Source organism: Protopterus annectens, chromosome 1.part0 (genome assembly GCF_019279795.1).
Source record: "Protopterus annectens isolate FY-2018-M chromosome 1.part0, PAN1.0, whole genome shotgun sequence".
Classification (NCBI taxonomy): domain Eukaryota; kingdom Metazoa; phylum Chordata; order Ceratodontiformes; family Protopteridae; genus Protopterus; species Protopterus annectens.
In genome coordinates this window covers 73,607,996-73,627,496 of record NC_056725.1, presented here as the reverse complement: position 1 = coordinate 73,627,496, position 19,501 = coordinate 73,607,996, and the positions used below count along the sequence as shown (strand labels likewise).

Below are 19,501 nucleotides of genomic sequence, written 5' to 3'. Positions count from 1 at the left end.
AGACCTATTTGCAGTGCAGAGTAATACTAACCAGGTATGCTTTGAGATACCATGTTCTGTGCCTCTGCTTTGGTCTTCCATTTTTTTTCTTTTTGTATAGTGTATGAAGCCTAATTCGGTCTTCTGTTCTGTGACACATGGTCATCCCCTCCCCCTTCCATCTTACTTTAAAGATATGATCACCAAAATGTACCTTTGCAACCCAGCTCTAATCACCACTGCCCATTCAGAGTCAAGCTGTAGCTTGTCCCTGGCAAACACATGGTCTCTCAACTACTACACTAACTACAAGCCCTTCTCCCCTATCTACTGCCACAGCCACTAACTTTATATTCCTAATCATCTCTTTCTAGCTGCCTACAGATGTAACACTTTTGAAACCTTTCATTATTACTCTCCTGTCCTGGCATTCCCATGAAACATTAATTTGGCCCTGCTTGCTATTACCTCAGCCATATCTGTATGAAGATATCTCTCACTGTTTCCACCCTACCCTATTGCTCATTTCTCATGTCTGGGAAAATCTAAGCCCTGTGACTGTTTTTACTGCAGTTGTGTTCTCTCCTGAATCCCTTACCAATGTTCTTAACCCCCATGGTGACTGTCTCCAATCTGCAAAACCCATATCTATATCCCCACATTGACATTAAACCATCACACCCTGCTACATCCTACTGTCCTCTTATCTACACCCTTTCCCCCTCATCCACCTGCCTCACTTCCTTGCTGCACCTGATTTCTTTCACAGCTTTCTTGGATTCCTCTTACAAGTTCTCTCCACTCTTGTGTATCTTTCTCCCTCTGCTCCATCCATTTGGCAGAGTGTTCCAGCCTTCCCACTACCCTACAGCTCTCCTTGTAGTGTTAGCTCCTGAATGGCCTCCTGCAGCTCTAGGTCCTCCTCTTGACTTAGCATTGCTGTCCACACATGGCCTTGCCACAAAGGCTTGTGGCTGTATCTTTTGCTTTGGTCACTTCAGCTTACTTTGTGCTGACTACCTGCCTATATACCTCCAACTGCTGCTTTTAATTTCTTGTCCTCTGTGTTTCTCTTTGTTTATCTTTTCCTACACATGCCATCTCCTAGCCTTCTGTTGCATCCAGCTCTCAATTCTGCCTTTTCTTGCTTAACCAGACAATTTACCACCATTTCTCTCATGCACATTCTCCCATTCAGTTCCACATTACCTTTGAAGGCACAGTATCCTCTGGTACTGAAAACGTAACACAGCCAGGCTGCTGTTCCATAACCTGAGAACATCTCTTTCCCTCTCCTCATCTAGCCTGAGGTCCTCCTTTCATACTGTCTCATTCCTGAATCCCTCACTTTTTCTTTTTTAATTAATTTTTATTTTTAACATGTGAGACTGCACATTGCTAACTTACACTGTATTTAAACACTTCTTTATCAAAGTCCTCCCCTCATCCTCTTTCTTGCTGTCTTTTACCATAAATTTCTCAAAGAATATATTCTCAGAAAACGTTGTACAATAGGTAGATGCCTCATTTTTAGGAATGGGTTGATTCTGTTTTGTCTCACATTACAATAACGAATTGTGATGCAACTTAGTCACTAAAAAGTCTCACTTCATCTCATCTTTCAGATGTCACCTTTTTTTGAACATCCTATTAAATGTTATTCCACTGATTTTTTTCCAACCAGTTATCATAAAAAAAAAACTTTCTTACTCTATGAAAATTACTCTCTACATTTCATCTTTACTACTCCACAATCATATTATTCTACTCTCCGTACTCCCAATAGTGTTAAGCACACTGTACTTTACATTACATTTACTCAGTTAAATTACTTTTTCCTTTTTTATTCTACTTTTCCTACACAATTCTATCACTTTTTTTTTTACTTTCTGTACAACTGTTAGTGCACCATACTTTACTCTTTCCATTTGCCATGAACACCCAACTTAAATGTTCATGCCACCCTTTTCAAGCACTAATACTGCTCACCTCCCAAACAGAGTAGAGCTGCACATGACAACCCTGGTGCATACTTGTGTCTATCTATCCAATCATCATGACTAGTCTTAAAGGTAGCCAAAATAATGCTTTGTTTGACTGGTACTGGTAACATTCCATACACTATGAATAAGCTAAGTTAGGAACCTCTCTCCAAGTCTTGTTTATTTGTTGGTGTAGATGTAGGTCTTTAGTCCAGACGTTTGTAGAGCCACTGGTTTTGTGAAGAAAGAGGAGGTCAAATAGGACTGGGTCTTTCATGGCTCAAAAGTGAGATACAGGTCACCTCACAGCAACCTGTAGCACAACTCTTCTTATACACAGTAGGCCAATCTATTGGGGTAGCTGAATGATTTAAGACCTTTAATTTTCTGAATATTTTGGGGCCTTTCCAGTTGAGCAATATGACTGCCATCTTTAGTATGCACAAACCCAATGTATTCAATGATGGGTTTGATAAGGGAAGAGTATAGTGGCAGGATGACTTCTTTGGATCTTGGAAGATATTCCCCTGGACCAGATAGGATTTCCTGACTGGAGTGGAAACAATCATTGATAGAGAAGGCTTTCCAGACAAGTCCCTAAGTCTCTTATGACCACATCTGTCTGAAGAGGAATGCAATTTATAGCCTAAGTGACAATAACCTTTCTGCGAAATGCTATCATGCTGCACTTTTTTCGGACAGTTTTTGATACACCATGTATGTGCATATTCCAGCCCTTGCTTGCATGGTTTTGTATCAGTGGCTGTGTGGAAAACAGTGCCCAATTTACAGCCATCAAACATAGTAAACTATAGTGGGAACCAGCAACTTTCACAACCCTGGATCTGTTAGTCAAAGGCAAGTTTGCAGTCATCAACAAACATGGTCATCCACCTACCCTTGACATTGGCCTTGATAACAAAAATGTTCTAGCAATACGACAGTTTGCTATCCAGCAGGTAACGCACGGGTTTACATTTAGTTTTATTAGCTTGTTGTTAATGCCAGAATGTGGGAAGATGACCTTGGCCAACTGAAGGCAAGTGTGAACAGAACTGCCTGCATCCAATGCATCAATGACTTGTTCAAACATGTGTAGTAAGTTTTGAAAGCAGGATCTACTTTTAAAGAACTCAGGCTTGTGTAAAGGAACTGTAGACTGCTAATGTCCCTGTTAACAGGAATAATGATGCGCTCAACGATATTACAGATAAAGCCGGTGGGGCATATAGGTCTGTTTCTCTTTAGTGAAGTGGGGTAACAAAATCAGATCTCCATACCTCTTGCACAAATCCATTGGAGAGAGTTAAACTGAAAAGACTCAGTAGCAACCGTATAACGCTGTCCTTGATGCTGACAAGAAGACATCCTGCTAAAATTTCATCAGGTCAGCAGCTAGCTGTAACAGAACTGCCTAAGAAAAGTCTCTACAGACAAAGGGGTTTGATGGTAAATCGCATGTTCCCCTCAAAGTGAATATTACTGAATGGTGGTTGGATTTGACCAATGATTGAAAAAAGGCAAGTGTGGAGCACAGTGGGCTTATATTGCTGAGGACTTGATCCACTACTTTTGATTCCCCTAGTTGGGACACAAACTAGTTGATCTAAGAGATGCATTAATTAAATTTAGGAAGCACTATGCATAATTTCTGGATGTGTAGGTTTCCCAGTTAATGAAAGGATAGTTGAAATCCCCCTGTAGAATAATGTCAGTTTCAATGGGGAGGGAATCATGTTTGCTCAGATATGCTTCTTGACTTGTGACATGGAGGGGGGTACAGTAGTTGGCTTTGATATGGCACAGTAACTTTACTGACAGAAAGTAGAATGGAAGTGCATGGGCTCATTATTCTGCCTTGAGTCTAGATTCAAGTTGGCTTCTTAGGAATACAGACTTGCCCCCTCCAGAACCTCAGTCATTATCAGAAGTGAAGGGAAGAAAACATTTTGGTTAACATATAAGCCATCAGTAGGGATGCAAGGGCATCTCTAGCAAATTAAGAAGCACCATCAATAATTTCATCCCAGAATGCTATAAACTGGACCTATTACAATAACACCAATAGCTACTGCAACAGTTAAAGTTAATTCTTGTGCTTGTATTGTGGCATCATTCTTGGTGAAGGACTAGTTTCATGCCAACTTCAAATGCATACTCTAAGAGCTCTGTCATGTCTTTCCAAGTGATCCAGGAAGGTGTGCCTCAAGTCATTCACTTCCATCTGCCCAATGGCAAGTCATATGGGTACCTTGGGTGAAGGGACTTGACGGCCCCAGTGATGCTGTAGATCCTGAAACCTGAGAGAGAGCTTACTGTCACCAAGTCCATGCTTAGTCTGGTGAGTAGTGCATCTCTGACTCACTACACAGTCACCTATGACTAAAATGTTAGTAGACTTAGCAGCTCTTCCTTACTGGCATTTGCCTGCCATCTTGGTGACCTCATTTTGCTCTTCTAAAGTCTATTTTGTCCACAGATACCACTTTAAGTGTGATGTAGAGTAACCTGTATACCAACCTGCGACTTGGAGGCATATGAAGTTTGGGCAGGGATATCAATGTATGACAGCTTACTTGCTGGCTTATAACAAAGTTAGCATGACTGTGTGAATTGGATGTCATCAATGACCATCAGGAGGGTGCTGCACATAAGCTTGGATAACAGGCTGGCCTCCATAACTAGTAAATGCTTGCTACTTCCACAGATTCATTGCCTCAGAGTGCCTAATGCTGTCAGTCTGGCTACAGATTGTGCTATATACTGTGGCTTCAAGGCATGTACTGTCTGCTGTGTAATGACTACACTGATGAGGTTTGTTGTAGAGAAGATATTTTTGCATCAAATAATTAAGAAAGGAGAGAGGGTCTGCTGATGAAGTAAGACAGTATAATAGATATAAAAGCAAAAATGTGAAGTAGGGCTGTACAGTTGGCTCAGCAGTAGCTACACAACTGTAAAGTGCTTTAGCAAGTGCAACTAAATTGCCTCTAAATAAATGCTGAGAATTACAACTGAATTCAGGCTCAGCTTTTACAATTTCAACACCGACTCAGCTTGCACAAGGGAACTGCAAGACAGAATAGTAAAGTACAGTTGTGTACACTTACCATAAATGTAGATGTTCGAGTGTATTCACTGTTGCAGTCATCACATTTGGGTTATCTGCTTGCAGTAGCCCTCAGTCGGCCTGATTATCAAAGTCTTGGGTCCTGTGTCGGTTGCCGTCATCTTCCATGACAGTCAGGTAGTCAGGGGTATAAAGCATGCAGCCGACACTATTACATCAGTTTTTCTTGCCCCAGATATATATATATATATATATATATATATATATATATATATACATACACACACACACACACACACACACACACACAAGGTTACACCTCCAACAAAAAAGCAAATGTAACCAGGACTGCAACAGTGAATACACTCAAACATCTACATTTATGGTAAGTGTACACAACTGTACTATGTTCTTCATGTTTCACTGTTGCAGTCATCACATTTGGGTAGATTCCCAAAGCTAAGGATGGGAGGAGGAATTTAGATAGCATTAGGACCAGCTATAAGGCCATGAAAGACTGCATTGCAAAGCCAGCTCTGGAGAAAACTGGCAAATGGTAATGCTTTGTGAAGGTATGTACAGAACTCCAGGTAGCAGCTTCTAGGATGTCTCTGGTAGGGACACCTCTGAGAAAGGATGCAGAGGTAGATGCAGCCCTGGTTGAATGGGGTCTAATCCCCTGTGTGATAGGTTTTCCAAGGTGCTTATAGCATAAATGAATGCAATGGCCTATCCATTTACAAATGGTTTGCTTTGAAATAGCCTTCTGCTGTGCCCCTGCAGCAAATGCCACCAGCAGTTGTTCAGATTTCCTTTGAGGTCTAGTCCTGTCCAAGTAAAATCCAAGTTGTCTGTACATATCTACGGAGTGCAGTATCCGTTCCCTTTTATTCTGTGGATTAGAAAAGAAGGTTGCCAAATGAATGGATTGATTAAGAACCACGCTGGATACCACCTTGGGCATGAAGGAGGGACTGGTTCGGACGGACACCCTGTCTGCATGAAAGATGATGAAAGGCTCCACTGCCATAATGGCCTGCAATTCAGATACCCTTCTTGCTGAAGTGATTGCTAAAAGGAAAGCTGTTTTCCAAGAAAGGAAGTTTAATTCTGCACTTGCAGCTGGCTCAAAAGGAGGCAGACTTGAGTTTTTCTAATACAAAGTTGAAGTCCCAGGCTGGAGTTGGAGCTCTTCTGGGTGGTCTTAAGTTTTTAGCCTCTCTGAGAAACTGCTTGAGCAGTGGGTGAAAAAAGAGGGTTGGTTCAGTGCTGAAATGGCTGAAGTGTGAATTTTGATGGAGGAAAAGGAAAGGCCCCTGTGAAGCATCTCAGTTAAGTATTGAAGAATCTGAGGTAAATTGGGTGCTGCTGTGGCCATCCCTTGAGTTTGGTTTCAGGCACAGAATCTTTTCCATTTTTCAGCATAAGATTTTCTAGTAGTAGGCCTCCTTGTCTCCAAAATGACATCCAGCACTTGTTTACTGAGGGATGGTAACGGGGATATCAGGTAATTAGCCAGGCTGCCAGGTTCAGGGTTTGAAGATGGGGCTGCAGAATCTGGCTCCCCCTGCTGTGACAGCAGGGTAGGGGTCTGATGCAGGTGCCATGGGGCTAGCTGTGACACACTGCACAACAGGGGGTACCCAGTGTTGGCGTGGCCAGTCTGGTACAAGCAGTACCATCCTTGGTTTGTCCTGTTTGATCTTAGTAGTACTTTGGAGAGGAGAGGCAGAGAAGGAAAGGCATAAAGTGATGGACTTTTCCAGCTGAAGGACACAGCATCCACTTTCCAAGCTTGTTTGTGGGGAGTCCTTATGCAGAATTTGTCCAATTGGTAGTTCTGGGGGCGAGGCAAACAGGTCTATATCTGGGCCCCCCCATTTGTTTATCAACATGTTGAAAGTCTTTGGTTCCAGTTTCCACTCGTGTAGGTCCATTAGATTTCTGCTTAGTTCGTCTGCCGGTGTATTTCGTTTTCCTGGCAGGAATTGAGCCTGTAGACGCACTTGGTAGCTCAAGGCTGTGTTCCACAGAGCTATGGCTAGTGTGCAGAGGGGTTAGGAATGGGTAGCCCCCTGCTTGTTTATGTACCACATAACAGTGGTGTTGTCCGTCCTTACCATTAATTGTCCTGGAATAGTGTGGTCCTTGAAGGCAGTCAGAGAATTCTGTACAGCTAACAATTTTTGATTGATATGCAGGTGCATTTGACTTGGGTTCCATTTGCCCTGAATGCACTTCCCTGCCATGTGCGCCCCTCATACATAGTCTGATGCGTCTGTTAGGGTTTGGGCGGCAGGGGGTAGAGTGAATGGTAGTCCCTTGTTTTGATGGCAGGCCTCTGCCCACCAAAGGAATTCTTACCGTAGGCAAGGTATGATAGGAATCATTGCTTCTAGATCCTGAGAATGTTAACACCATAGGCTTTTTAGATACCACTGTAGTTTCCTCATATGCAGTCTTGCATATGGAATTAGTAGAATGCACGAGGCCATGAACCCCAAAGCTTGCAGTATTTGCCTTGCAGAAAGCAGGGTTTTTGTGGCCACTAGTTTGAAGTAAGTTGTCAAATGAATTTGTTTCTCTGGCGTGATGAAAGATATCTGGGAAGTTGTGTTCAAGCTTGCTCCCAGGAATATAATTTGACAGGGCACCATCTGTGATTGATTTTCGTTTATGGTGTACCCCAAACAAGTTAGCACCTTTTGTACAAATGCCAGATGAATCAAAAGTATGTCTTGGCTTTCTGCCTGAATTAGACAATCGTCCAGGTATGGGTATATTTGAAAATTTCTTTGCCTGCAAAATGCAATGACTGGAGCTAGGCACTTTGTGAATACCCTGGGCGCAGTAGATAAGCCAAACGACAGTACAGAGAACTGATGGTGCATGCAGCCTGCTTTGAAGTGTAGGTATCTTCTGCAGGATTCCCTTACTGGGATGTGTAGGTAGACTTCCTTTAAATCTAGTATTGCCAACCAGGCATCTTTGACTATCATGGGAAGCAACTGGTGAAGAGTTAGCATCTTGAGTTTTGGAATCACCAAAAAGGTGTTTAGGATAGAAAGGTCCAGGATAGGGCACCATGAGTTGTCTTTTCTGGGTACCAGGAAAAGTCTTGAGTAGAAACCTTGTCCCTTTTCCTCTTCTGGTACAGTCTGAATAGCCTCTAATCTTAACAGAGAGAGTACATGCTTTTGAGCCTCTGCCCACTGATTTGAGGGTATATCTGGCCAACCGTTTAGGGTTGGTAACATGTGGAAGTGAAATCTGTATCCTTGGGAAACTAGATTTAAAACCAGTTTGTCCTGGGTAATGAATTCCCAGTTTTTTGCTTGCAGAGCAATCTTTCCCCGTAAACGAGCAGTCAGTTGAGAAGTGCTTGGAAGTTTTAAAGGTAATTCATTGAGACAGCTTGCCATGGGGGAGGGGGGGGTCTTACTACTCCCTGATTTGGAAGTGGGAGCCCCCCACTGCTTAGTCCTGTGCGTACCCTGGGACTGATGCCCGGTAGTTCTGCTGGTTCTGGGTTTGAACTGAGAAGGCCTGGAAGAGGCAGGAAAGGACCAATTTTTTGAGGGCCAATGCCTACTAAAGCTTGGAGGCTGCACTTGTAAGAAATCTTTTAACAGTTTGCATAGATTTAGCTTTTTCCTCCATCTTTTTAAGAACTACTTCTGCTTTGTTGCCAAACAGGCAGTCCTGATTTAAGGGAGCATCCAGCAATTTAGTTTTAACATGATCTGGCAAAGATTGCTCCTTAAGCCAAGCATGCCTTCTAAGTACAGACCCAGTGACAGCAGCCCTGCAAGATGCCTCTAGTGAATCAAAACCACATTTCAAAGTATGTTTTCCAACCTGCTCAGCAGAATGCATTAATTAATTCCTGTAAATCCTTATTTTCAGCACAATCAGGAATCAACACCATTTTCTGTTTAAGCAATCCAATAATATGCTGCTGATACTTTAACATATGAAACTGGCAATTTAAGGCCCTGATGGCCAAGGTTGCAAAGGTGTATACCTTCTTACCCCATATATCCAGGGCCCTGGAATCTCTATCAGAAGGGGTAGGATTTTTGACAGTAGTAGCCTTAATGCCCTTGGTTCCCTGTGAAATGGTCTCAGGATCCGCAGTAGGATTTTTAAAAAGAAACTTGTGAGACTCAGGAACCCTGTAAAATCTATCAGGTTTTCTGGGAGCAGGAGGTGAACAGTCAGGGGCCAAGTTAGATTCCGAAAAAGGCATCATCAACAATGTCCACTACAGGAGTGATAGCTAAAGGCCTGTGTTGGGGCAGGAGTAAGAAATCTCAGCCTCTTTTTAGAATCAGAATAATCCTGGCTTTCCCATTGAAAATGCTCCCTAAGAGTATGCAAGGTTTCACCAAAAGAAAAATCCTCTGGGGGAGATGCACAGGGAATAGAGTCCTCTGCATCAGAATCCTCATAGGTGGATAAGGGTAAATCCTGGTCATCAAAGGAGACAGAAATTTCGAAATCCTGGTCAGAAGTATCAAGCAAATTTGGTCCTAGGTCTCTTAGAGGGGGAAGGTTGGCTTCACCTGATTAAAGTACTAAGATCTTCAGCCATTCTTATCATTTGTTTTTTAGGCATAGAGGCCTGACCATGTGGTCTGGTCGTCTTGTTTCCTAGGCAAGGTTCGAGTTTTAGGCCTTGAAGAAAAAGACGGTGTCAGTTTAATATGCAAGTCAGTAGGCCTGAATACACCCTCAGAAGCCGGTGCCTGCAAAGTGGCTCTGGACCCATCCAAGGTAGAGACATCCGCAGGTTCCACAGTTGAAGCATCTCGTGGCGTACCAGTCTCTGAATGGGTCTCAATAGAGGCCTGCGAATCTGAAGTAGCTGGTATCAGGGGCTGCGAAAGCGCCTCAGAGTACCGGCAAACTGGCGACTAGCTTAGGAGAAGTGTAGGGCGGCAACTATGGACCTAGGTGGCCTCTGTCTTTATCTTTGCATTTTTTTGGAATGTCGGTAGTCTGGTGACTTACCGAAGACACATCTGGATAACTGAACAGAGTACCAAAATATTTAGAAGTGAAAATATACAGACGACGAATAGTTTGTGGTTTAAATAAGGCACAAAACCGACAGCGAGGTACGTCGTGGTCAGGGCCGAGGCAAGGAATACAGTACGAATGAAAATTTTTATGAGGTATTTGCTTTCCACAAGAAATACAATTACTGACTTTTACTGACATCGGTTTAGAGCAAGAAAGTTTCCCCAATGGGGTACTTAGCTTTAGTTGAAGACCTCGGTTCTGAAACTCGAAAACAAAAATTTCAGGAGTCGGCTGACCAGCACTTGCAAACTGCTTCTGTTTTGGGCACCGCATGGCAAGAAAGACTGCTGTAATGGTGTCGGCTGCATGCTTTATACCCTTACCTGACGTCACGGAAGATGAGATAGCAACCGACGCAGGACCCAAGACTTTGATAATCACGCCGATTGAGGGCTACTGCAAGCAGATAACCCAAATGTGACTGCAACAGTGAAACACGAAGAACATCAGCAAAGATATAACTACAATGATGGCAGTCCCATCAAAAGTTTTAATAGCAGTATAGTGGCTAAGCAATCTGGCACACGTACCACAACAGCAGAGGGTTGTATCTATCACAGTGAGCAACTTGCACCAGCATGGAAAACAGTGCTGATGGTTGTCACCACAATGACACAGTGGCAGCAGGGTGGAGGGGTGCTTAACATTTCACAATGATATGGCACTTGCCCATCAAGATGTATGCAGGTAAACTCAAATAAAAACACCTACAGGCACTTGGAAGGTAAGAAACACCTAGTAAAAACCAACACACCACAAACACTGGGAGGATGTGTACAGAGAATGCACTCAGACTGAGACGAAATACTAGAAGACATTTCTGTATGGCAGCAGTGCTAACTACGGTGCAGGTTTTATCTATAAGGCAGCAATGCTAACCATGGTGCAGGACTAGTTTCTTTGCCTTGCACCCATTAATTGCCTACACAGACTGGCTTGCCCCATGACAATGAAATGGATGAAATGATTAGTGATAGACTAAATGATCTAACAGTCTGGCAAACTGCATTACATGAGTGCTATCAGAGGTGGGTATACAATTTCTGTTTGTGTGGGGAATGAAGAATTACCCTGAAAGCATCTTTACTGAGTTGTCATTACATTACTAGGAAAAATCATATACTTTGCTAGAATAGTTAAGTCTTCTACAGTTGGATTTAGGACTGAACCTTTCCCTCAAAGAAGCCTGCATTCAGTGAAACACGATGCAAGAAGATAAGAGATCTGGGCATGTCTTTGCATCTGTCATCACCAAACTAAGTGCACTCTGTAGCCAAGAGGCATAATATGTATATTTCTAACAAACAGTTAAGAACAATGTTCTGGTACTGCAAGCGAACCTCTCAACTGTCCAGATTTGTGCCTTGCCTCACATTTTGGGTCTTTTCCAGATAAAATCTGTGATTTTCTGGCAAATACCTGAGGATTTAAGTCACTAAATAATAACATATATTTGAGTTTCAGACTTCATATCCTTCAGAAAATGCATGCTAATACAAAACTTTGTTTCTAACAACATTTTAGGTTGATAAGAGTAATATTTAAAATCTGTCCCTATTTTTTGGCATTTGTCGCCATTTACTTTAGGCTTTGTCCAGACTTCTTGAGCTAAGAGGTTGAGAGCTATGACTGCAAGGTAGCATCTAAAACTGTATATGGTCGTTTGGGTACTCTGGAAATTCAGTCTACAGACATGACATTCTTTCAGACTGACAGCATCAGAACACATCTCAATCATATAATTATTCTGCACTCATGAATTCAGAGCAAAAATACTATTTCTTAGAAAAAACGGAAAATTGCTGTTATTTTAAATGGTAACAGGCATGCACATAATTGAAATTATGCTGTCTGCCCTAACTAATAGCTTATGCCATGGTGCTACAACACAAGGCAGAACAGCCAATGTGTCTTGTCCTGAAAATGTTGTATGAATACCTTGAAGTGATATACAGATACTGACATTTGTAAATAGGATTAAATTCAGGCCAAAATGGCTTTCTGAAACTGATAAACTGCAACACTTGTGGAACATAGGGTTAAATTAAAAAGTACAGCTAATCAGTTATTTGCAGCATAAGTAATACAAAAGGGCTCCTTAATGAAAGTCTGACTGATCAACCTTCAGAAGTGCAATCACAAAACACTGCAACCATTATACTACAAACAGCAGTCAAAAAAACACATTCTTGCAGGAGCAAGCCACACTGCCTCCCCCACACCACTGTTATTTATAAATAGTGAGACTGAAATCACTGCATCTTGGGGAGAGAAGAAACCCCTGTGATACCATAACCTTAATGTTCTGGTGCAAAACCCAGTTTTCACAGATTAGCAATTACAAACAAGAGTACCAATTACTAATGTGCTAGGAACAATCATGACACCCATAAGCAAATATATAGTGTTGTAACCTCGGGCTTAAAAATGCATATTTCTTTAGTGAAGTGATTTTTATTCTTTTTGCATGTTATAAAAATCTTACCAGTGGTGTACAACATGGCCAAGATTTGGGACCTCTTCTATTTGCCATCTAATTCACAGACCTTCATGCCAACACTCCTAGCCTATGGTTATCTAAATGGCTATAATTCAATCTTCCACCGATTCATAACTGCCCAACATCATGTTAACGATTGGTGCAAGGACAATGGTCTCAAATTAACTATGAATAGTGTAGTTCACTTTGGTAAAGAAAACAGTTTCACATACCATAAATGTAACACACCTCTCCAATCAGATACTGTCATATGGAATCTAGGTACTTTTGTTGATACTTCCTTGTTATTTCACTATCATTTCTCTGCAGTACTTCGGAAAGCCTTCCATCCAGCTCATCTAATTTCCAAAGGCATCCCACTACAGTAAAAGGTGTCTTAATTCCCCTTTACTCATACTTCATCAGACTCATTACCAAATATAATAAAATATTTTATAAGCAAGACCAGAAAATAAATGGCAAACCATAAAAAAGCAATATGTAGAACATATAAGGAGATATTAGATTTTCAAATACAATGCATTATAAATAAAACTACCATGGAGTGAACATTAAAAAGAAAATAGTACAAACAGTGGAGGAAAATCTGTCTATCCCAGATGTAAAACTAAACAGAAAAACAGGAAGATCTGCATGAAAATGTCATACCAATATTTTTAGACCCCTAATGTTCCTTGTAGGTCAGGCATATGCTGGCAATGTGAGGGTTTAGAAAGAGATTCTTGGTAGCATATACTTTGAGAATATATGGAGTTGTTTCAGTACAAAAATGACACTTGGAAGAGAATTTATCCTTAGTAGAATTAATAGTCTAACATGAGGCTAATTCAACAACAAAGGAAAGCAATGGGAAATGCCCACAATCAGCATTCAAACACTGTTGCAATATCCTCACCAAAACTTTGGTTAAGATAGTGGCAGCAGAAGAAAGGCCACCTTTGTGTGCCACGTCCACAGTACAAACAGCAGAAATCTCATGATTACCTTACATTAATGTGCAAGTAAGAATCTAACATCTCCAGGGGAACGATGTAAAAGCACCGATGTAGGCAAGTATCAGGAAAGGACAGTGTCATCAGAAGAAACCTCATAAAAGATGTCCTTCCTCAAAATGATGAGGTACAGAATGGGCCTTACCTCCACCTCTGCATCTAGGAAGAGAAACTAGCAAGCCCCTTCTTTGCCAAACAGCATTGCACCAAGATCCACCACTCTGTTAAGCAGAAGGCTCTGTAACTGTACCACGAGATCATCTAGTCTGCCAAAGCACACACTGATGTGGTGGAGCTAACATAAGGCATTGCCATTTTCTGCAACACTTAGGAGTCACCTGTCCTGAGTGACAGTGCTCCATGATAGAGCACAGTGAAATGATCTCCCACAGGCTGCATATCCACCTGGGAAACTGGCCTGTATACAAACAATCCCAGTGAAGGCAACAATGCTTGATGCTTAAGCTGATAATCAAATACCCAAATGAAGGTTCTTCGACCTGTGGTTTTAGGATGCTCTGCAAGAGAAAGGAGAAGCAGGAATAACATTACACATCTGCATCAACAGTTGGATACATTGCTCCTCCTCAAAGAGGGACACAACAAGCATGAGAACTCCCAGAAAAGGACCACCCCTGGATACATCAAGGATAGAATGGCAGAACTGCTCATGAAAGAGACTATCCTGTTCAAGCAAATGCTTTTGGCAAGAACTCTTACTACAATGTCAAAGGCATTACTAAAGCACAATGAAACCAGACAGTGTCTTTTCAATGGATTTCCTGAGCTCACAGTCGGGGAGCTCAAACAGCTTTGTCACAGCCTGATACAAAAGGGATGGCACATACTAACACTAGGTATGGGCTTGAAGGCCAAATTAGCTGCAAAACCTGTCCAAAGCTTTAGATACTCTCTCCATTAAAAGAATGGATAGATGCGAAGGCAAGTCTTGGCACAACTTTTAGGCTGTAGAAACAATGTCGAAGTAACAATTGAGGTGCTTTGAAAATACTAATGCATGAGGAAGTGGTACAGAATGTATCTGCCTGGTTTGGGTGGAGGACTCAATCAAGACTTCAAATACAACCTTCCATCCTTCCATACAATCTTATATGAGGAGAAAAGTATGAAAAGGCCACTCCATGAAATTCATGAATTACACATTCTCTGCAAGTAAGTGGCGATCCAGAGGGAAAACAGCAGAAGAGGACTGACTATTCCCGTCAGTCCCAGAGAAAAACTTTTGTCATCTCAGATTCACTTGCAAAAGAGGACTCAGCTGGGACCTGACAGCCTTCTCCAATAAAACACCAGAAAGTTTAGAACCTGCATCTTTTCACTAAGGTTGTCGCAAGGTAGAGTCTCAGTAAAAAAATCTTATAAGTGGCTGATTGTGATGAAACACAGAAAAGAAAAAGCAGCAAATGCACTGTGTGCAAAATTCCGTCTCTGTGTCTTGGGAATTCGCCTCTATTCAACGCTCATACCAGTCCACATCCAGTATTGGTCTCCAGGTTTTGTCCTTTCTGGGTACTAGGAAAAGTCTAGAGTAAAATCCTTGCCCCTGCTCTTGTTGCGGTACTTGCTGAATGGCCCTCATGTCCATGAGAGCTGTAATTTGTTTTTGTGCCTCTGCCCATTGATTGTGTGGCAGGTCTGGCATACCTTTTGACCTTGATAGAGTGTGAAAATGGAACCTGTAGCCTTGGGACACTATGTTCAGGACCCATTTGTCTTTGGTAACCATTTGTCAATTTGATGGAAAAAGTGCTAGTTTTCCCCCTAAGGGGGCTGCTAAAAGAAATGTGCTTGGATCTGGTAGAGGAAAGTCACTGGGACTATTTCCTGTAAGGTTGTGATTTGTCTTCTCCGCTTTTGGAGGTAGGAGCACCCCATTGTTTAGGCCTGTATGAGCCTTGGGGTTGAGATCTGCCTCTGGGACGCCTGTTATCTGCCTCTTTGTGGTCTGTCTGACACTGGAAAGGACCAATTTTTAGAAGGCCAGTTCCTGCTAAACCTGGGTGGCTGTACCTGTAAGAAATCCTTGACTGTCTGCATGGATTTTGCTTTATCCTCCATTTTTTTCAACACCTCTTCTGCTTTAGTACCAAACAAAGTGTCATGCTGTAATGGTGCGCCTAATAATTTTGCTTTAACATGATCAGGCAGATTCTGTTCCTTTAACCAAGCATGCCTTCTAATCACAGAACCTGTAACTGTGGCCCTGCAAGAGGCCTCCAGTGAATCATAACCACATTGCAAAGTATGCTTTCCCACTTGTTCAGCTGCATGCAATAAATCCCGCAATTCCTTGCTCTCTGAACATTCAGTATTTGTCAACAATTTCTGTTTAAGCAGTGACATTAAATATTGCTGATATTTAAGCATATGAAACTGACAATTTAAAGCCCTTACAGCCAAGATAACAGAAGTGTAGACTTTTTCCCCCCATCTGTCTAGAGCCCTAGAATCCCCATCAGAGGGGACAGGGTTTTTTGCAGTGGAAGCTTTAACCCCTTTGGAACCCGGAGATATAGTTTCTGGGTCAGCGGCGGGGTTTTTGTATTGGAATTTATGAGAATCCGGGACCCTGTAGTATCTGTCTGGCTTAGCAGGTGCAGGGGGTAAAGAGTCAGGGGACAGGCCGGACTCTGAAAATACATCATCTACAATGTCTAGAATAGGTGGAATAGCAAGGGATCTATGCTGAGGAAGTAGCAGAAAGTCTCGGAGCCTTTTCTTAGATTCAGAATAATCTTGGCTCTCCCAGTGGAAATGCTCCCTCATGGTATGCAGGGTTTCCCCAAAAGAATCCTCAGGAGGAGAGGCTGAAGGAATGGATTCTTCAGCATCAGAATCCTGATAGGGAAGCATGGAGAAATCCTGTTCAGAAGAGGAATTAGAGGAAATAGAAACCTGATCAGAAGAATCATAGGCCTCTATCAGGAGGGGGATGGGAGCCGATGATCCAAGTAATTAGATCTTCGGCCATTTTGATATGTTTTTTAGGCATGGAAGTCTGAGTAGGAGAATGCTGTACTTGTTTCTTTGTCTTTAGAGCTGCTTTAGTCTTTGTCTTTGAAGCTGAAGATGGCTTAATATATAGTTGTGTAGGTCTGAAAACACCCTCAGAAGCTGATGCCTGCTCAGCGGCTCCAGACCCATCTGAGGGAATGATTTCCGAGTGTCCAATACATTGAGTATCCAGAGGCCCAGTTGGCTCCACGTGCGAGTCGGAAGCGGCCTGTGGCTCTGAGGTAACGGGCACCAGGGGCTGCGAAAGCACCTCACTGAGAACTGGCGACTGGCCAAGCAGAGGCCTCATCGTCGGTTTTGGACCTCGGATGCCTATCCTTTTCCTTGTCCTTGCGTTTTTTGTAAACTCCGGTTGTCGGCTGGTCCGACGGCATTATATAATTAAATCTTCGGCCAAAATAATGAAATGCAAAATCGAACAGACGCTTGATAGTGCGTTGGTTAAATCTAGCACAACTGACAGCTAGCAACATAGTGATCAGGGACTAGGCAAGGAATACAGTAAGAATGAAAATCCTTATGAGGTATTTTGCTTCCCACAAGAAATGCAATTAACTTTTTTGACATCGGTCTGGAGCAAGAAAAAAGGTTTCCCCAATGGGGTACTTAGCTTTAATGTAGACTTCGGTTCTGAAATTCGGATTCGAAAATCTCAGGAGTCGGCCGACCGGCACTTGCAAACTGCTTTTGCTTCGGGCACCGCACGGCAAGAAAGACTGAAGAAAATGGCATCGGCTGAATCTTTTATACCCCTGGCGCACTGACATCAGGGAAAAGGCGACAGCAACTGACGCCGGACCTAGACTTTGGAATTCTGGCTGACTGCGGGTAGCCTGCCAGCAGGATAACTCTAGAGTAATGACTGCAACAGTGAAACACGAACATCTTGAATATGCTAAGTTAGGAGCTGAGGTGAAGCAGGTAGAAATAACTGTGAATCACTTCAGCACAGAGACAGAATGGGAATCCTGGGTTTAGGCATCTCGTGTGTGTCTCATTTGGGTCTATGAATCCTGAGTGCAAGCTTATGACACCAGGAAAGGTGTAGTCACTCAGAGAGCACTGGGAAAGTGTTCTTAAACATCTACTACTACAACTCCCTCCCCTCCCCACCCACAGCAGCTGGGCCACAGGCTATTCTGCAGAACCTAACAGAGAACAAATGGAACTGTATATTAACCATGTGACAGAACTGGTGCACTAGTTCTCCATTTTAGGACTCACTATCTGCATTCGCAAGCACCACTTTCACCAGTATTCTGACATAATACACCCAGAACAATGCCTTAGCAGTTCTGTAGCAATGTTCCACTAAAACTAACTAAAATCCTATCTTTAGCACCTACGTGAGAATCACATCCACAAAAAATAAGTTTGCTTCACACATCCTTCTTCAGCACCACTACCCCAAGTACTTTAAAATGCACCAGATAATTATACCAAATCAGTTTCACAACATTTCTCTTTTCTGGTCAGGTGGTCTGGTAAAACACAATTTTCCTAATAATGTCTCCCATTAAAAAAAAAAAATAAACACATGGCAAGTCATCCATGAAAAATACAAGTTTAATGTTCAGCAGATTACTAACAGGAATACTTTAGCATGTGGTGCTCTCAGAACAAGCACAGGTTACACTAGATAGTACATTTATAAAGCCCACAAGAGTAACATACACTGTAAACTTGTCTAAAATAGAATGAAATTATCAATGGCTACATTTAAACAGGAAATGAACAAGAACGAGGAGTAGAAAAATGCACAGCAGGTTCCTCAAAACATCTAAACAGGTAGAAACTGGAGAGAGAGGAACGAAAATGAGTAGCTACAGCTCTACATGTTGTGACTGTCACCTGTCCTGGATAGCCATGTCTCCCACAACAGAAATACAGTTATCGAAAGCTGAAGAGGTCAGATAACCTCCAGTTACACAATGACCTTAAACGATATCCAAAGCAATTACAAGTAATCCTCGCTATAAGATCTCTAATCCTTTTGTTTCACATTTTGGCAGTGGTTTCACGCTCCATATCAGACATTTAAACACAGGACGAACATAAGGCAGCTTAGAATTCACTATTTCATGAGGTCCTCAGGACTTCAAAGGACACAGAAACCCTGACGAATCAACACATCTCACTAAGGCGAACCTACATCTTAGCCACACAGAATAACCTACGTTATGTACAAATAAGGCAACAAGAAATTTCGTTCAATAGCTAGTGCTGCTGCTTCTTTCAGCTTTTCCCATTTAGGGGTCGCCACAGCAGATCACCTGTCCGCTCATGACCAGTCCTAAAGCATGCACTGATGTGCTCTCTAGGATGAGTGGAACATATTACTCTTCCCTGTAGACCTTGAAAGATTTTGGGGTAAGTAGCAGAAATGATGAAAGTGAAACCCACTACTTCAAAGTGAATCATCGGCTGTCCATATACTACACCATCCTTCACTCATCAGGATGATGGACTGGACACCTTTTCCAATTATTATCATAAAGGATGACACTGTGAAACAAAGCACTTGCACATTTCTATACATCAGAAATTTGATACTATGCTATATTTAACTCAGAAATCCAGGGTGACATCATTCACTATAGCCTTCCTGCAAAAAAGCAGCACTGTGAACAAACTGAATTCTATTTAGCCAATCAAGCTCAATTTGCATATACACAAGAAAAGTAAGTGCTACAATTTAAAATAATTTACAACAACAGCATTCCCCACACAAACTGATACTGACTTAATTAAATGCAACACATAGTGGCCAGCTGTGAAACGCACTGCAAACATTCAAAAAAGAATGCATCCAAATCTTACACATCCAGACAAATGTACATACACATTTTTGTGTGCC

General features: G+C 42.1%; 1 protein-coding gene across 1 annotated transcript in view; it reads right to left on the bottom strand.

Annotated features, from left to right (window-relative positions):
- The window catches only part of LOC122800290 (vasodilator stimulated phosphoprotein), a 1,035,406-nt gene that overhangs the window by 73,867 nt on the left and 942,038 nt on the right, over positions 1-19,501 (bottom strand). The gene's annotated exons all lie outside the window — the stretch shown is intronic.